This window comes from Bufo gargarizans, chromosome 2 (assembly GCF_014858855.1).
Source record: "Bufo gargarizans isolate SCDJY-AF-19 chromosome 2, ASM1485885v1, whole genome shotgun sequence".
In the NCBI taxonomy this organism is placed as follows: Eukaryota; Metazoa; Chordata; class Amphibia; order Anura; family Bufonidae; genus Bufo; species Bufo gargarizans.
Window position 1 is genome coordinate 188,295,121 of NC_058081.1, and position 18,623 is coordinate 188,313,743.

An 18,623-nucleotide genomic window follows, 5' to 3' on the forward strand; every position below is an offset into this window, starting at 1 on the left:
GTGTGATTGGGTCATCTGCCTAGTCTTCCCCATCTCTCTCTTGCTCCTCTGGCTTCTCCTCTCCTGTCACCTGTGTAGAAAAAACACCCATTTCGCTACCCGTTGCTTGTGCTCCAATGTTCTCCTAATCCTCCTCCAGTTAAGCCCCCACAGGGCTCATGTGGCCGTGAGATCTAGGCACCACGTCTCCAGTCCCCTGACCAGTCATATTTTGCAGCATCTGTTCCAGGACATTAAGCATTGGAATTATACTCATCTAGTAGTTCTGGCGACTGACAAATAACGTGGCATCCTCAAACGGCCTGAGCAAATGGCAGGTGTCACGCATGAGCTGCCACTGGCTGACATCAAAAGTTACACAGGGTAGTACTCCTGTTCGCTTGGATCATCAGGAAATAGTTTATAGCTTTTCTCTGTTCGTATAGTCAGTCCAACATATGGAGGGTGGAATTCCAATGGGTGGAAACGTTGCATATCAGCCTATGTTAGGTAGGGGGATGCAGTTCTGCCGCTGCAGCTCAAAGAGGGTGTGCTTCACGGTGTACAAGTGCTGAAATGCATGAAAAGTTTCCTGGCCCTTCTTATGTCTTGCAGATGGGTGGAAGACTTCAATCTGGTTGTCAAGCGTTTCCTGAACACGTGTGCCATGCAGGGCGCATGGCTCCGCCCTTCTTGATGCAGTGCAGACCCGACAGTGTTCTTCCCATTGTAGGTCACCACGGTTCTGATTTTCAGTTGTTGCGGAAAAAGCCAGCATTCGATTTCTTGCTGAAGGATGCAGAGCAGTTCCTCCCCTGTGTGACTCCGTTCCCCAAGGCAAATAAGGTGCAGAACTGCATGACACCGCCGTGCTATGCTGAAGGGGCACTTTGAATTGTCCCTGCAGTGTAGGCTGGGGACACTGTGGAGGATGAGGAGGCAGAGGCGGACATTGTCACTGGACCAACTGCATGGCAACATGGAAGCGGAGTCACCTGGCCAAGTTGCTGGTGTGGCTGTGCAGGAACCACATTCACCCAGTGGGCCGTGAAGGACATGTACTGTCCCTGACTGTAGTTACAGCTCCACACGTCAGCGCTGCCGTGCACTTTGGCAGACACCGACAGGCTCAAGGGCTGGCCCACCTTCTGTTCTACATGTGTATGCAGGGTAGGTACTGCCTTTTTGGCAAAGAAATTATATCTTGAGACTCTCCACCTCTGCTCGGCACAAGCCATCAGTTCTCTGAAAGGTGCAGAGTCCACCACTTGGAAAGGGAGAGACTGCAGCACCAGCAACTTGGACAGGAGCACATTCAGCTTCTGCGCCGTTGGATGAGTGCACGCATACTTGGCAAGCACTTCGGTGATATATTGCTGACCGAATGAGTGATGAGGAGGAGGAGCATCGGAACCAGCAGATGGGAATGACAGACAGTTCCCTTCAGCTGAGGTGGCGGAGCCTTGACTGCCTGAAACCGAGTGCATGCCACTGAGTTGTGCAGCGGTAGCTGCAGCAGGCTGGACCACATCGGAGCCACTGTTCTCCCAGGCTACTGTATGGCGATGCTGCATATGTTGACGCAGGGCTGTGGTGCAAACATTGATGCCCTGGCCACGCTACACCTTCTGCCCACAGATTCTACATATGGCCACGTTCACCTCCTCTGGCGGCTTAGGAAAAAAAATGCCACATCTAAGAGTAGGGTGATTTTACCACCAACACTACGCACTGACTGAATGCTACCCCACTGCCTCCATGACAGTGGCGTACCTCTATTAGAGGCAGACCACGCAGCTGCTATCGGGCCCTTGGATGAAGGTAGCTCAGCTGTGGATGAATGGCCCAGCCCTTTTCTGGCTCCTTGCTCCCTGATTTTGGGGCCTCCTCTTTAACAAGCTCATCAGTGGCCACTGATGAATGCTCTGTCCTTCTGCTCCGCAGAGAAACTTTAGCTGCAGTAGGATGTGCAGACATGTCACTTGTCTGAATGCACACAACCTGTGACCTGCCCTGACCTAGCGTGACCTCCAGCTCCGTGATCTGCAGTGTCTCAGGGTCCTGACTGCTGTGCTCCGCACACCGAAGGAGAAGCACAGGAGAGCAATCTGTTATGCAGTAAGTCATCTGTCAAGACTGATAACAAAAGTGCCTAGGGGCTGGTGTGTGCATGGGGGTTGTGGTGCCAAGATGGAGAATCCAGTGCACACTTTATTGACAAGAGGGAGTGGGCACGGACACATTATATAAAAAGCAGCAACAGATCCGTGAATACTAGGTGCTACCGTGCGCTGCCAAGGTTCGGTCTGCCCCATCCCTTATAATGGGGACCAGTGGAGATCTGGCCACAACCTGGCAAATATGCCAAGATGCGGCCGGACGAAAACTGCTTCACGCAGCAGTATTTGTCTGGGCACCCCTTGGTATATCTGTTTTAACACAGATGTTAAACAAGCCTTAGGCAGGAATAGCACACTTTATAATACACAGAAGGCATAGTTTCTGTGCAGGTATTGCACACTATATAGTACGCAGCAGACAGTACATGGGAGGTACAGTACACTATATAATAAGCAGAGATGGGTATGGGCATGGGGGACTAATTCAGATTCTTGCTATGGGGCCCAGTGATGTCTATGTACACCCCTGCTCTATGAACCCCTGCACAGCTACTTCTTGGGCAGGTAGGCTCCCGTGAAACAGGTAGTCTACCCCTGGCACGTTTGGCTCCCGACCTCCCACTGCTGCCACCCTGCTGACCCCCGGCCACGCTAACGACTTGCTGGCTCGTGGGCAAGCTGCCACCCTCTTCTCCCGATTATGAAGTGCGATCAGCTACATCATCATCGAGTATTGTCTGCACATCACTGCTGACTGTCCTCTAGTACCTCATCCTTGCTGTATAGTGGAGCAGAGCCCACAGCATACAATACTTCTGTGGCTCGGGGAACAGAAAAGGACAGAGACAGGTTGAGGATAGGTGAGGGCACAGGGCCTGCTCCCGGGCGACACCAAATAAGGGTTGTGTCTGACTGAAACCACTGACTCTTGGCTGGGGGTGTCTGATGTCACTAGCGACAAAGTCAAAGATAAAGTCAACCACTCAAGAACCGCTGGGTTGCTGGTCGCGACACAACCGCTAGCTGAGACCTGGAGCTCAGGCCTCTCAAAGTGACCCCTGCTGCCACGGCCCTTACTCTGCTGCGACCACTGCCTGCACCAGAAACATTTTGCCCTCTGTCACTCCCCTGTGCAGGATCTGGCACTTCTCTGCCTGACATACTGTTAAATCAAAAAAATAAAAAAGGAAATTAAAACACCCCACAAAAGTCTTTACTACAGATACATTTGCCGCTCTGCGGTGCAGTTATTTTCTTTTTGTGCTAATTCAAGTCACAAAGATTTACAAGCAATAACTACGCCACTGAGTGTCAAATATATATATTTTTTTCACACTAAAACACCCCACAAAAGCCTTTACTACAGATAAGTTCACCGCACAAAGGCAAATAAGACGTAGACATATTTCCTTGTATGCCTGTATCAAACAGCACTTGCATCCTAATAAGAACTGTTTGCTGTATATTAGCAATTTGGGTGCCCAGTCAATGCTGCAAGGTCCAATAGGAATCTTCCCATTACCCAGGCTGTCGCCCCACCGACTGAACCCTGTTCAGAGATGCAGTGGAATGATTCCTTCCTATCCTTTCCCTACACCTTGTATAATCTTTCCCTGCACTTGTAAATCATTTTTTTTAGCACAATGATGTTTTTCCTATCACTGTCCCTAGCCCCTGCAGACACGTCTCTCCCTGCACCAAGTACACTGGTGAATGGCAGGATCTAAGACGGCTGCCGTATTTATAGGGCTGTGACACAGGGCAGGCTGGCTGCTGTTGGCTACATGCATGTCAGTATGGGTGATCCCGCCTTCCCAGAGTTCCTTTGTCCATGTCCTCACACGTGCCACAGCCATTTTAGGAAAAATGTGATTCGTTACCATGAATCGCAAGGAAATTCGCATTCGGTGTGAATTGAATTTTTCCTGAAACTCGTAACAAATTGCACTTCGTCAGCAGACCCTCCCTCCCACCTCCTGGACAGCATCCATTTTAGATTCATTCGGAAGCTGCATTCTTAGGCCTCATGCACATGACCGTTATGTGCATCCGTGGCCGTTGTTCCGTTTTCAGTTTTTTTCCACTGACCTATTGACTTTCAATGGGTCAGTGGAAAAAAAAAAAAAACGGAAAATGCTCCATTTGGCATTCGCATCCGTGATCCGTGTTTCTAGTCCGTGAAAAAATAGGACCTGTCCTATTTTTTTTCCACGGACAACGGTTCACGAACCCATTCAAGTCAATGGGTCCGTAAAAAATCACGGCTGCACAAAAGATTGTCATATGCGTCCGTGATCAGTGTCCGTTTTTGCATAGTGTCACTAGCGCAACTCATATCTGGTGTCACATTCGATTACATTTAAAGAAAAAAAAATTTGACTGAATAACTAGCAGTCAGTTGCACACATGTGTTTGTGTGTTTAATTCAGGCCCAGTACTAGTGCATAATGTCACTTCAGCGCCATTCATATCTGGTGTCACAGTAGCTTGCACGCATAGTACAACTTAACTAATCGAAGAAAAAAATAAAAAAAGACAGGCAGACGCAGGCCACCCCGCAGGGGCCGTCGTGGTTGAGGTGCTGCCATTCCTTTTTGCCCTAGAATAATGCCCAGTGTTCAGAGGCCACGTACCCTGAACTCGAAAAGTTCTGAGGACATAGTTGACTGGCTAACACAGGACACCCAATCTTCTACAGCTTCCGCTCGGAACCTTGACGCACCATCCTCCTCCAGCTCAGCTTTGGGCACCTCTCAAGTTACAACTCGCCCGCCTGCTGCCACCAACACTAGCGCCACAGCCGCTTCACTTGATCTGTCAGGAGTTATTTACACATCAGTTGGAAGAAATGAGTGATGCACAACCATTATTGCAAGAGGATGTAGATAACCGGGATATGTCTCAGTCAGTCAGCATTACACAGATGGACGTACGGTGTGATGATGATTATGTTGTACCCGCTGCTGCTTCCTTTGCAGAGTTGTCAGATACAAGTGAAGCAGTTGATGAGGACGATGTGTCCATGGATGTCACGTGGGTGCCCGCTCGAAGAGAAGAAGAACAGGGGGAAAGTTCAGATGGGGAGAAGAGTTGGAAGCAGGGGGAGGCCGTCGCAAGGAGCTAGGGGCACAGTCAGACAGCATGTATCTGTACGCGGGGTCAGCCAGACAGCACGCCAATCAACACATGCTGTCGCCACCACCAGAATGCAGTCATTGCAAAGCTCAGCAGTGTGGCATTTTTTGTGTGTGTCTGCCTCTGATAACAACAATGCCATTTGCAACCTGTGCCAAAAGAAACTGAGTCGTGGGAAGTCCAACACCCACCTAGGTACAACTGCTTTGCAAAGGCACATGATCTCACATCACAAACGCCTATGGGATCAACACGAGTAAAAGCAGCACACAAACTCAAAGCTGCCATCCTCCTCCTGGTCCAGCATCTTCAGCCACGTCAACCACTGCTGTCCTCCTTGCCCCCTTTCAACCACCCACCACTCCGTCTCTCTAAGTTCCTGCTCATCTGCCCACAGTCAGGTGTCTGTCAAGGACATGTTTGAGCGTAAGAAGCCAATGTCACAAAGTCACCCCCTTGCCCAGCGTCTGACAGCTGGCTTTTCTGAACTCTTAGCCCGCCAGCTTTTACCATACAAGCTGGTGGAGTCTGAGGCCTTCAAAAAATTTGTAGCTATTGGGACACCGCAGTGGAAGGTACCCGGCTGAAATTTCTTTGCACAAAAGGCAATCCCTAACCTGTACTCGATTGTGCAAAAGGAAGTCATGGCATGTCTGGCACACAGTGTTGGGGCAAGGGTCCATCTGACCACTGATACCTGGTCTGCAAAGCATGGTCAGGGCAGGTATGTCACCTATACTGCGCATTAGGTAAACCTGCTCACGGCTGCCAAGCATGGAATGCGTGCCTCTGCAGAGGAGTTGGTGACACCACCACGACTTGCAGGCAGGCCTGCTGCCACCTCCTCTACTCCTCCTACTCCATCCTCTTCCATAACCTGCTGAGTCCTCTTCTGCTGCTGCGTTTTGCTCCACATCAACGGCACCCCCCCCCCCCCCCAGTTCCCCAGGGGCTATTCCACATCCCAGACACGACAGTGACATGCCGTCTTGGGATGGACTTGCCTGAAAGCAGAGAGTCAAACCAGACCAGCACTCCTGTCCGCCCTGAACGCACAGGTGGATCAGTGGCCGACTCCGCACCAACTGGAGATTGGCAAAGTGTTGTGTGACAACGGAAGCAATTTGTTGGCGGCATTGAATTTGGGCAAGTTGACACATGTGCCGTGCATGGCACGTGTGTAATCTGATCGTCCAACGCTTTGTGCATAAGTACCCAGGCTTACAGGACGTCCTCAAGCAGGCCAGGAAGGTGTATGGCCATTTCAGGTATTCCTACACGGCCATGGCGCACTTTTCAGACATTCAGCGCAGAAACATGCCAGAGAGGAGCTTGTTTTGTGACAGCCCGACACATTGGAATTCAACACTACTAATGTTCAACCGCCTGCTCCAACAAGAAAAAGCAGTCAACGAGTATTTGTATGACTGGGGAGCTAGGACAGCCTCTGCGGAGCTGGGAATTTTTTTGCCACGTTACTGGACGCTCATGCGCAATGCCTGTAGGCTCATGCGTTTTTTTGAGGAGGTAACAAACCTAGTCAGTCCCACTGAAGGCACCATCAGTGACATCATCCCATTTGCTTTCTTCCTGGAGTGTGCCCTGCGAAGAGTGCTGGATCAGGCCTTAGATGAGCCTGAAGAGGAAGAGTTGTGGTCACCATCACCACTAGAAACAGCCTTATCAGCATCACTTGAGGAGGAGGAGGAGAAGAAGGAGGAGGAGGAGGAGAAGGAGGAGGAGGAGAAGGAGGAGGAGGAGAAGGAGAAGGAGGAGGAGGAGGAGAAGGAGAAGGAGGAGGAGGAGGAGAAGGAGGAGGAGGAGGAGGAGGAGGAGGAGGAGGAGGAGGAGAAGAAGAAGGAGAAGAAGGAGAAGGAGGAGGAGCAACCACAACAGGCATCACAGGGTGCTCGTTGTCACCTATCTGGTACCCGTGGTGTTGTACGTGGCTGGGGGGGGGGGGGGGAGAACATGCCTTCAGTGAGATCACTGAGGACGAGGAACGGGACAGGAGTAGCTCGGCATCCAACCTTGTGCAAATGGGGTCTTTCATGCTGTCCTGCCTGTTGAGGGACCCTCGTATAAAAAGGCTGAAGAACGACCTGTACTAGGTGGCCACGCTACTAGATCCCAGGTATAAGCAGAAAGTGCATGAAATGTTACCGAATTACCGGAAGTCGGAAAGGATGCAGCAGTTCCAAAATAAATTAAAAAGTATGCTTTACACGGCGCATAAGGGTAATGTCACAGCACAACGGGAATCTAACAGGGTAAAAGGTGAAAGTAATCATCCTCCTCCCACGACCACGCCAGCAAGGACAGGACACTTTACAGACGTGTTGTTGATGAAGGACATGCAGAGCTTTTTAAGTCCTACACATCGCCACAGCCCTTCGGGGTCAACCCTCAGAGAATGACTAGACCGACAGGTAGAAGACTACCTCGCCTTAACTGCAGATATCGACACTCTGAGGAGCGATGAACCCCTTGACTACTGGGTGTGCAGGCTTGACCTGTGGCCTGAGCTATCCCAATTTGCGATAGAACTTCTGGCCTTCCCCGCTTCAAATGTCCTTTCAGAAAGGACCTTCAGTGCAGCAGGAGGTATTGTCACTGAGAAGAGAAGTCGCCTAGGTAAAAAAAAGTCTAGATTACCTCACCTTTATTAAGATGAATGAGGGATGGATCCTGAAGGGACTGATAGTGGGCGATACATTCGACTAAAAAAGGCCTGATGACTGAGATGAGCTGCCTTGGGCTAAAAATCGTCCACACGCTGCTGTATTTTATTTCTGAATGCCGGATGACTTGTGTGACTTATCTGCCACCAACTAGGGTTCAAGTCTCAATGTTTTAGGGCACTTTCTGCCTGGAAAACATCAATTTTTCTGGCCGCTGCTACAATGCCTAGTTTTTCAGGCATGTGTACATGCCTAATTTTTCAGGCCTCTGGTGCTGCACTGTGGCTTCAAAAACCAAACAAAAAAAAAAAAGGCACATACATGTGTCAATTTCCCTTCGTAATCATTACTTTGCTGTGGTGAAGGGGCTTGCGTATCACAATGAAGCGACCACTTCTATGAGTGTGTTGGCAATGGCAATGTTGGCACACCCCAGATAAGGTCGTTGCTTCATTGTGAGCAGACCAAAAGCGACCGGCTGGATAATTTTGCATAGAAAAAACATTAATTTTCTTTGTGATCATCTAAGGTGATCATTAAAGCCTACTTGGCCAACAATGGGCCCACACTGCAGAATCATTGTTTTCCGGGTCAACTACCTCAGCACGACCATAGGCTTTGAAAAAAAACAGCCTGCAATCTCCCAAACGTGCGCATGAGCACAGTCATCACTACACCAAGATTGACGCATAGAGGAATAAAATTTATGTCACGAGTGTGTCAACTATTGACAACTCTTTGCGGTTGTCTAAAATCTATTCCATAGACGTCCCCTGATAGGAATAGTAATACTTAACATACATAATAAAAATAACAATAATAACAACAATAATAATAAAATTAATAATGAACGTAACAGGGATTAAACTGATAGGAATAGTACTACTTAACACCACACATATTGGGATTGCACAGTACACTACACAGCGCACGCGCAGTGCCCCAAATTGGAATTAAGAGGACCGACCAAGCATCTTTTTCCATCTCCCGGTTCCTAAAATCGATTCCATATACACGTCCCCTGATAAGGGACGTAACAGGGACTAAACTGATAGGAATAGTACTACTTAACACACCTTATAATAACGCAGAGAGAGGAGTCTGAAGAAGAGGAGTCAGAGGAGGAAGGTGGAAGACCAAACACAGCAGGCGTCCCAGGAGGCTTGTTGTCACCTTTCGGGGACCCTTGGTGTTGTACGTGGCTGGGTGGAGAAAGAGACCTTCAATGACATCAGTGAGGACAAGGAACGGGACATGGCTAGCTTGGTATCCAAACTTTTGCAAATGGGGAGTTTGCGGTTGTGCAAATAGACTGTTTGCGGTGCGTTAAACAGGGAGTTTGGTCTGTCACTGTATAGCGGGCATAACAGTTACACTACCTGATCGATGCAACATCATACCTGATGTTTTAAAGCACATTCTTCCAAACAATTTAGGAATGTTAGGCAATTTATGCCCTTTATGGATTAAAACCTGACTCTGCGTCAACTACGTAATTTTCCATGTGAGTTTTGCCATGGATCCCGCTCCGGCACGCCACAGTCCAGGTGTTAGCCCCTTGAAACAACCTTTCCATCACTATTGTGGCCAGAAAGAGTCCCTGTGGGTTTTAAAATTCGCCTGCCTATTGAAGTCAATGGTGGTTCGCCCGTTTGCGAACATATGGGGAAATTCACATTCGCCGCTCGCGAATGGAAAGTTTTATGTTCGCGACATCTCTACTGATCATACAACTATCTGCATCAGTTATGAACAGATCCGGTTGTATTATCTTCAACATTTATTGTGTCAGAAAACTGATCCGTCCACATTGACAAGCATTGTGGATCAGTCTTGCTCCGCATCCCATTACGGAAAGAAAACCGCAGCATTCTGTGGTTTACTCTCCGGTGTGGGAACGCAACCAAATGGAACGAAATCCATTCTGGAGCATTCTGCTCTGTTCAGTAAAAAAAAAATTCACATTGACAATGAATGGGGACAAAACGGAAGCTTTTTCTTCCGGTATTGGGACCCTATGACTGATCTCAATACCAGAAAATTTAAACGCTAGTGTGAAAGTAGCCCAAGAACTTTATTTACAGTAGGTAGCTTTTCACTTTTCTTTTAGGGCTCCTTCACACGAGCACATCCCGTGCGGGTAATCCGCTGCGTGAAAGAATGCCAAACCCTGCCCGGACAGCAGAGACACGGAGCATTACCATGATTTATAATGCTCCGTGCCTCTCTGATCTTTTTACTACAAAATCACGGTGACAACTTTATCTCACTGTGATTTTGTAGTAAAAAGATCAGAGAGGCACGGAGCATTATCAATCATGTTAATGATCCGTGTCTCTGCTGTCCGGAGTGGGGTTTGGCTGTCTTTCATGCAGCGGATTACCCGCACAGCATCCGCTCGTGTGAAAGAGCCCTTACTCATTTTTTGCTTATTTCAGGTTGACATGTTGAGGTCTGCAGAACCAATTGCTCTCATCAAGTTTTTCATACTGTTCTCAAGTTGGAATATTTTCAACTTACAATGGTCACCTCGCAACTTGAGGGTCCCGATACAGAAAAGCGTGCTACCAAATGCATTAATATTACATATGCATTATACAAAACGCTATATGTAAAGTCAATTGGGGTATTAATTACCCCAGCCTACCGCTTCTTGCAGATTGTCCAAGAAACTTCGCTTTTCTTGATTCTTCTGGCTTACTGCAATATAACCAGCACGCAGAACCAGGAGAGAGATTGGTAGATTCTCCAATGGCATATTATACCTTTTGTAGCCTACAGGAAACAAGAGATTCCTAATTATTTATAGGGATATTGCTAGAGCAGCTTTAATAATTTATCTAGAAATGTTACATTACTGGGTGGTTATTTAAACACCAAGACATTGGTTCAGGACCAAAAAGATCTTTAAAGGGAACCTGTCACCTGCTCCTCCTGCTTTAGAACATACCAAATGATAACAGACTCCCATGCTGACCTGTTCCCTTTAAGCATAGGATAATATAGATCTAATTAAACCTATTTTTCATCACCTGTCCTATTTACAACAAGCCTATTACTTTCTGGTTCAGACTGTCACAAAATTGTATTGAAGCAAGACCACCTATGCATTTCATCAAGCAGCTGAAAATGAGACAAACCATTTAAATCTACAGTTGAGCCATTAATAGACCATTCAAAATAATTTGTCTTGGTTCCATCAGTCAGGAGAGTCCTGATAATGTCAGATACACTTGGCATGTAGAGGTTGTTCTTAAACACAATATTACTCTCAACAATGACCGAGCCCTTCCTAAAAAGACAAAATGAAAGTGATTAATTGCAGTAAAGCAAAGGAACACAAAATCTCTTAAAACATTGTACACTCAGTGCCTTGGAAATACTGGCAGACCACAACCACCAAGAGTGCACTGTTGCCCTCAAAGTTGACCCCGTTTTACAACCATAAATTCCTGCATGATAAAAGGTCTAATGCCCCGACATTAGACAGCATCATATATTATCAGTATTGGTCATTGTGCCAAGAAAAATACAGTACAAAAGAATAAAAATGCACTCATTCTGCTCATGTAAACCTGGCAGTAAAAGGCAATGGACACCTTCAGAGGAATTCTTCTTTTATAACTATTGCACTACTTATTTTGAGCTAAAAATCCATGTTCAGCCACTTACCCACCGCAATCTGTATTTGCAGAGCACATTCTTATCACATTCTTATCAGTGTGACAAGAATTGTGTTGCAATGAGTATTTATGAGCGGTCAAGACTTCAAAGAAGGGGTCTACAGACTGAGCAGTCTGCTGAGCTCTGCTGGATGATGGGACTCGAGGTAAACTGAAACTGAGAGTCTGCAAATACATTCTCAATTAAACCCTGTAGTACAAGAAATGTTGGGAATTTTCAATAAAGACAATTTGAAAAAATATATATTAGCCCCAATGGAGTAGAATGCAATTTAAAAAAAAATCCCCAAAATGTGTCCATGGCCTTTAAGGACAAGATCTTAAGAAATAGATTTTGGAAAATTTGACCTGGTAAAAAAAAAACAGCTGATATTGTCACAAATTATCAACTGTTTTTACCATGTCAAATGTTCCAAAATCTGTAGCATAAGGGCCATTTATGTCCCTACTACAAGCTTCCATACAAAATTTTTATTCCTAGGCCAGGTTCACATCACTGTGTATTTTTCTATTCTTCTGATCCATCAGCAGAACAAAAATAAATAAAATAAAAATAAAAGGACCATGTATTCTAAAGCATCAGTTATGCACATTTGGCATCATTTTTGTTTTTAGCCATTTCCATCTGAGAGTCGTTTTAGACAGAAAGTCCAAAACATGTAGGTCTTAAGTAGAGACTCAAAGCAATTTAGGAAGCCAGATTATAATATAAATATATATTTATAGTCACTGAGTAAATTTTCACACATGCTACAATGTGCCCAAAAAGAATTAGGATACTGTAGCTGCAGTAATATGTGGGTCCCAGCTTCAGTAGTCAGTTCTCCCAGTTGTCTGAGCTTACTAATGATCTTAGCTGCTGCATCACACTGGAGTGATGACTGAAGATCAGCCTTTAATTGGTTACTTCTTGTCCCTGCCTGGATGAAGGATAACCTCGTGGTCTGTGGCATTTTGAGAGAGCACAAAAGAGCAAAGTAAAGAATATCAAATATTATAATGATATTTTGTAAACAATATATAACTTACAAAAATGATTTTATTTCTGTTGTAAGATAACTATTCAGGTATTTGGCAAAGCATATCTTGTCCATCTGTAAAACAATAAGTAAAACATTAACAAAACCAGTCAATTCAGATTCCCAAAGAAATACTCATCTTTCAATTTATGATACAATTTTATGCTCATGCTCACATGCAACTTTGATAACTTAAGTATTCAACAGCTTTACAGATTTTTATTTTTATTTTTACAAATCAAAAAGATTCATGCCTTCAGGGGGCCTCCAGAACTAAAAGAAAAAAAAAAAAAAGGGAGGGAATAATGTGCCGTTGTGATGATCTCATGGATCTCATGAATTACCGGTAAGTGCCAATACCGGTAAGTGCCAATTCCGGTAAGGGGGGGGGGGGGCAACCGCCTGAAGGACTTTACGTCCAAAAGACCGATCAGAAGCCCCGGAAAGGTTGTCCGTAGTTAGAGAGTCTGTAATGTTTGACAAAGGTATGGACGCTGGCCCATGTGGCAGCTTTACAAATGTCAAGAGAGGTGCCAGCCCTCTCGGCCTGAGAGGATGTCATGGCTCTGTTTGAATGGGCCCTCAGGTTAACCGGATATGGCAGATTCTGAATCTCATAGCATAGAGATATAGCGTTTTTGATCCATCTGGCCAGAGAGGATCTGGAAGCTTTCTGGCCTTTGTTTTTTGACCGTAAACAGGACTAAGATTGTCGGACTTCCTGAAATCTTTGGTAGCTTTGATGTAATTTAATACGGAGCGTCTAACATCTAAGGAGTGGAAGCCTAACTCTGCCATTTGAAGGATTTTGACACAACCTTGGGGAGGAAACCTGGATCCAATCTGAGAATTATCCTGTCGTCTAAGATACGAAGATGGGGTTCTTTGAGGGATAGCGCTTGTATTTCCCCCAGTCTACGGACTGATGTTATTGCAATCAGGAAGGCAGTTTTTAGTGATAAATGTTTGAGAAGTCTGTTATAGGCTCAAAGGGAGGTAGCATCAGTCCTGAGAGTACAATGTTGAGGTCCCAGGAGGCAACTCGTGACTTAATAGTTGGACGAGGTCTAGAGGCTGTTCTCAAATCTTCTAATCCAGCGGGGCCTGCGATATCTTGATAAAAAAAAAAAAAAAAAAAAAAAAAAACAGCCAAGAGCAGATACTTGGACTTTGAGGGTAGAAGGTCTCAGTCCTAAATTTAATCCCTGCTGTTAAAAAAGTCCAGAATTTTCTGGATGTTAGTTTTTTTTTTATTTGGAGCCACGTAACCCGACCAGGAACAGAACTTCTTCCATATCTTTAAAATATATTGCTGAGGTCACCTTCTTCCTAGAGGCTTTGTGTATTTATTTCCTTGTCCGACAATCGCTGTCTTTTCAGGAGCTGGGTCTCAGGATCCAGGCAAACGGTTTCAGGAACTGTGGATTGGAGTATAGGACTGGACCCTGATGCAGAAGGTCCTTCCTGATAGGTTCCCGGATGGAGAGTTTGAGAGAAGAAAACCAGCTTATTTTTGGCCAGAACGGGGCTATTAAGATGAGTGTAGTTCTGTCCTGATGTAACTTCCGGATTACTTTTGGAATCAATGGAAGTGGAGGGAAGGCGTAACAGAGTCTCCAATGCCATCTTGCAGCAAATGCATCCAAGGCCCAAGGGTTGTCCTGGGGTTTAGGGAGCAAAATACACCTTCAAGTTTTCCCTTTAGGCGAAGAGATCCACTTCTGGATTTCCCCATCTGTCCACCACCATCTGGAACAAGTTTTCGTTCAGGGACCATTCGGTCTGGTCTAGCCTGTGGCAACTGAGGAAGTCTGCTTCTTGGTTTAATACACCCTTGAGATGAACTGCTGTGATAGAGCTCACCTTTTGCTCTGCCCAGGTGAAGATTTGGGATGATAGTGACTGAAGAGCCACTGACCACCCTGATGTGAGAGATAAGCGATTGATGTTGTGTTGTCTGAGAGGATCTTCACATGGTGACCCTGAAGAATCCTGTCACTTTTAGGGTCTCGCAGACCGCCCTCAGTTCCTTGTAATTTGATTAATGTGACTTGATTGATTGGGGCCAGGTCCCTGTGAAACAGATTGTCTCCTACCTTCGCTCCCCAGCCTGAAAGACTTTCATCTGTGATGACTTAAATGTAGGGGATCTTCTGCCACGATGTCCCATTGGACAGGTTTGAGGAGAACTTCCACCAATCTAGGGACTTCTTTACGGGCGTTAGGATAGTCCCCTTGCAGTCTAGTGAGGATTGTCTTTTGTCCCAGTTTTGTAAGGGTCTGAAGTGATTCTGACTCCAGGTTTACTGCTGGAATGCATGAGGTTAGTAGACCCAACAGGCTCATTGCTTCTCTTATTGTTCTCTAATGTTCTGATTTTCTGTTGCAGAGCTGAAATCCTGTACGGGGAAGAAAAGTAGCCTGGGCCTGGGAGTCTAGGATCATTCCTAAAACGCATATTCTTGTAGAAGGTCAAAGGACAGACTTGTTTCTGTTTAACATCCATCCCAGCCTGTCTAGTGTTGACAGAAGGGTATCCAAGTCTAGTCTCATCTGACGTGGACTGTCGCTGATTAGAAGGAAGTCTAGGTACGGAACTAACGTGAGGCACGCTTTCCTTAGGAATGCCACCATTTCCACTACTAACTTTGTAAAGATCCTCGGGGCCGAGGAAATTCCGAACGGGAGTGCCCTGAACTGATCGTGATGGATTCGGCCTCTGTCGTCTCAGATGGCAAACCGGGGGAACTTTGGAGGGTGATCTGTGGATGTCATGAGTCATTACACTGTTATAGGGGGGGAGGGATCTATGGATGATACTCTTATAGTGTTCTAGGGAGGGGGATCGGGGGTCTTTGGATGTCATGACACTGTTACTGGGGGGGGGGGAATCTGTAGATGACACTGTTATAGGGAGGGGGATCTGTAGATGACACGGTTATGGAGGGGGGGGGAATCTGTGCCACTCTGTGGATGACACTGCTAGGCTCCATTCAGACGTCCGTAACAGCGGCAATGTGCGGGTCTGCATTTTTTTTCGGGAACGGAATTGCGGACCTGGAAGTGCGGGTCCGCATTTCCGTATCCGGCAGCACGTCGTGCTGCCCTATAGAAATGAATGGGGCCGCAATTCCGTTACGCAAATTTCGGATGTGTGAATGGGGCCTCATAGGGAGAGGGATCCCGATATGACACCGATATGGGGTGGATCTGTGGATGACACATAGCATTAGATGCTATAAACTGTGTGTGTCATCCACAGATCCCCAGGCAGCTAGGACATGTTGAAATCTGAGTGATTGGGGGTTTTCTTCCCTATTGCGGTTTTAGGTATTGGGTAAAGTATTGCAGAATTTCTAAGCGTACTTGTGTAAATGTATTGTTGTTATAGCTGCCCCCCTACTTTTGTCCTGGCCCCCAGTGTGCCCCCCCCCCCAAAAAAATTTTAAAGCTAGAGACGCCACTGGTCATATTGAAAGATTTTAATTAATTACCAGACATCAACTTGCTGCAGGGCCACTTTATGGGCCAGTTTATAGAAGCTCCCACTAGGGGCGGTGCTCTGTTGGATCTGGTAATTTATAATGATGCAGAGCTTGTTGGAAAGGTTACTGTTCAAGAAATACTAGGCAATAGTGACCACAACATATTTATATTCCCCCTAAATTACAAGAAGCAAACTGTCAGGCAGAGAAAAGACACTAAATTTCAAAAAGGCAAAATTTTTCAGGGTTAAGGGCAGCTAATGTCACATAATACTGAGGATACATGGGAGAGCTTTAAATCCACATTGAGTAATTGCATTTAAAAAAAAAAATATTCCTTTAGGTAACAAAGTATAAATGGCTAAAATTAAACCCCCCATGGATTACAGCTACTGTAAAAAGGGCAATAAAAGACAAAAAAGGGCATTTAAAAAATACAAATCTGAGGGGTCAACTGTAGCATTTGAAGATTACAAATGGCTTAATAAAATCTGTAAAAAAAGAGATAACAATAGCAAATACAAAATTAACAGCAGGTGGCAAAAGCCCAAAAAAATACCAATATATTATTTAAATATATAAATACTAAATAACCTAGGTCTGAGCAGGTAGGTCCACTAAATAATGGTAAAGGAAGGGGGGGGGGGGGTAGTCACTGACTATAAGGAAAAAGGCAGAGTTACTATACTAAACTTTTTTTAAGCTCTGTATATTCAAAAGAGAAAGGAGCAGATATCCGCAGTGCTAGAGCGGTTGGTACATCCAGTAATATACTCACTTGGCTAACTGTAGATATGGTCCAAGACTAGTTAAATGGGGTAAATGTTAACAGGGATCCGGGTACAGATAGATTATAGCCAAGAGTGCTTAAAGAGCTCAGTTCAGTCAGTGCCCCTGTTTAGAATTTTTAAAATTTCTCTAGGTACTGGCACAGTGCCAATTGATTGGCACAAGGCAAACGTGGTGCCCATATTCAAAAAAGGATCAAGGTCCTTCACAGGTAATTATAGACCAGTTTAACTTTTGTGGAAAAAATGTTTGAAGGGCTCTTAAGGGACTATATACACAGGAGTATGTGACTGTAAATAATATAAGTGATAACCAACATGGGTTTACCCAGGACAGAAGTTGTCAGACTCACCCGATTTGTTTTTAGGAGAAGGTGGGTAGTAGCCTGGACACAGGAGCGGCTGTGGATGTAGTGTTTCTGTATTTTGCAAAGGCTTTTGATACTGTCCCTCAGACATTTAAAAGGTAAAGTAAGATATAGGCTTGGAAAGTATAGTTTGTAATTAGATTGAAAACTGGCTAAAGGACCGTGTCCGGAGAGTTGTGGTCAATGATTCCTATTCAGAATGGTCTCTGATTACTCGTATTGTACACCAAGGTTCAGTGCTGGGCCCTTTATTTAAATGTATTTAGAACGTGATTAATAGCACAATTTCTATTTTTGCAGATGATACTAAGCTATGTAGAACTGTACAGTCTATGGTAGATGTCCATAGACTACAAGCTGACTTGAACACTGAGTAATTGGGCATCATCTTGGCAAATTAGGTTCAATGTGAACAAATGTAAAGTTATGCATCTTGGTAGTAATAATCTCTGTGCTTTAAATGTCCTAGTTGATGTAACATTGACAGAGTCACTTAGAGAAACATGTGTTTGTCCTTGTGGATGGTAGACTAAATTACAGCATACAATGTCAATCAGCTTCTTCTGAGGCCACCAGGATATTGTTATGCATTAAATGAGGCATGGACTCGCGGGGCAGGGATGTAATATTACCACTTTACAAAGCATTGGTGCGGCCTCATCTGAAATATGCAGTTCAGTTCTGGGCACCAGTCCATAAAAAGGACGCACTGCAGCTGGAAAAAGTACAGGTGAGAGTGACTAACATAAGGGGCATGGAGGGTCTTCGTTATGAAGAAAGATTAAAAGAATTGCATTTTTTTAGTCTTGACAAGAGACGTCTAAGGGGGGGGGGGGGGGGGGACATGATTAACCTATACAAATATATAAAGGGCCATACAAAAAAATACGGTGAAAAAACCCTGTTCCATGTAAAATGCACTCAAAAGACAAGGGGGCACTGCCTCCGATTGGAGAGGAAAAGGTTCAGTCTCCAGAAGCATAAAAGCTTCTTTACTGTAAGAATGGTGAAGCTGTGGAAAAGATTTCCTCAGGACGTGGTCACAGGAGTAACTGTGGACAGTTTTAAAAAGGGTTTAGACGATTTCTTAAAAGTAAACATTAATGCTTATGAAAACGTGTAAAAATCCAAGTCTCAGTTCCTTCTGGGACTCGCATCCCCACCTATACCTTGGTTCAACTTAATGGATTTATGTCTTTTTTTCAACCGTATTAACAGTGTAACTAGGTAACCAAGTTCAAATCCCAAGACGCAGTCCTGACTTTGTGAAGGCCTTAATCTAACCAAAGCTTTTATTTAATTACAAACTTGCTGAGCATACTTGAAGAGGGCACTTAAAGCTGAAACTTGAACCTTCAATGTACT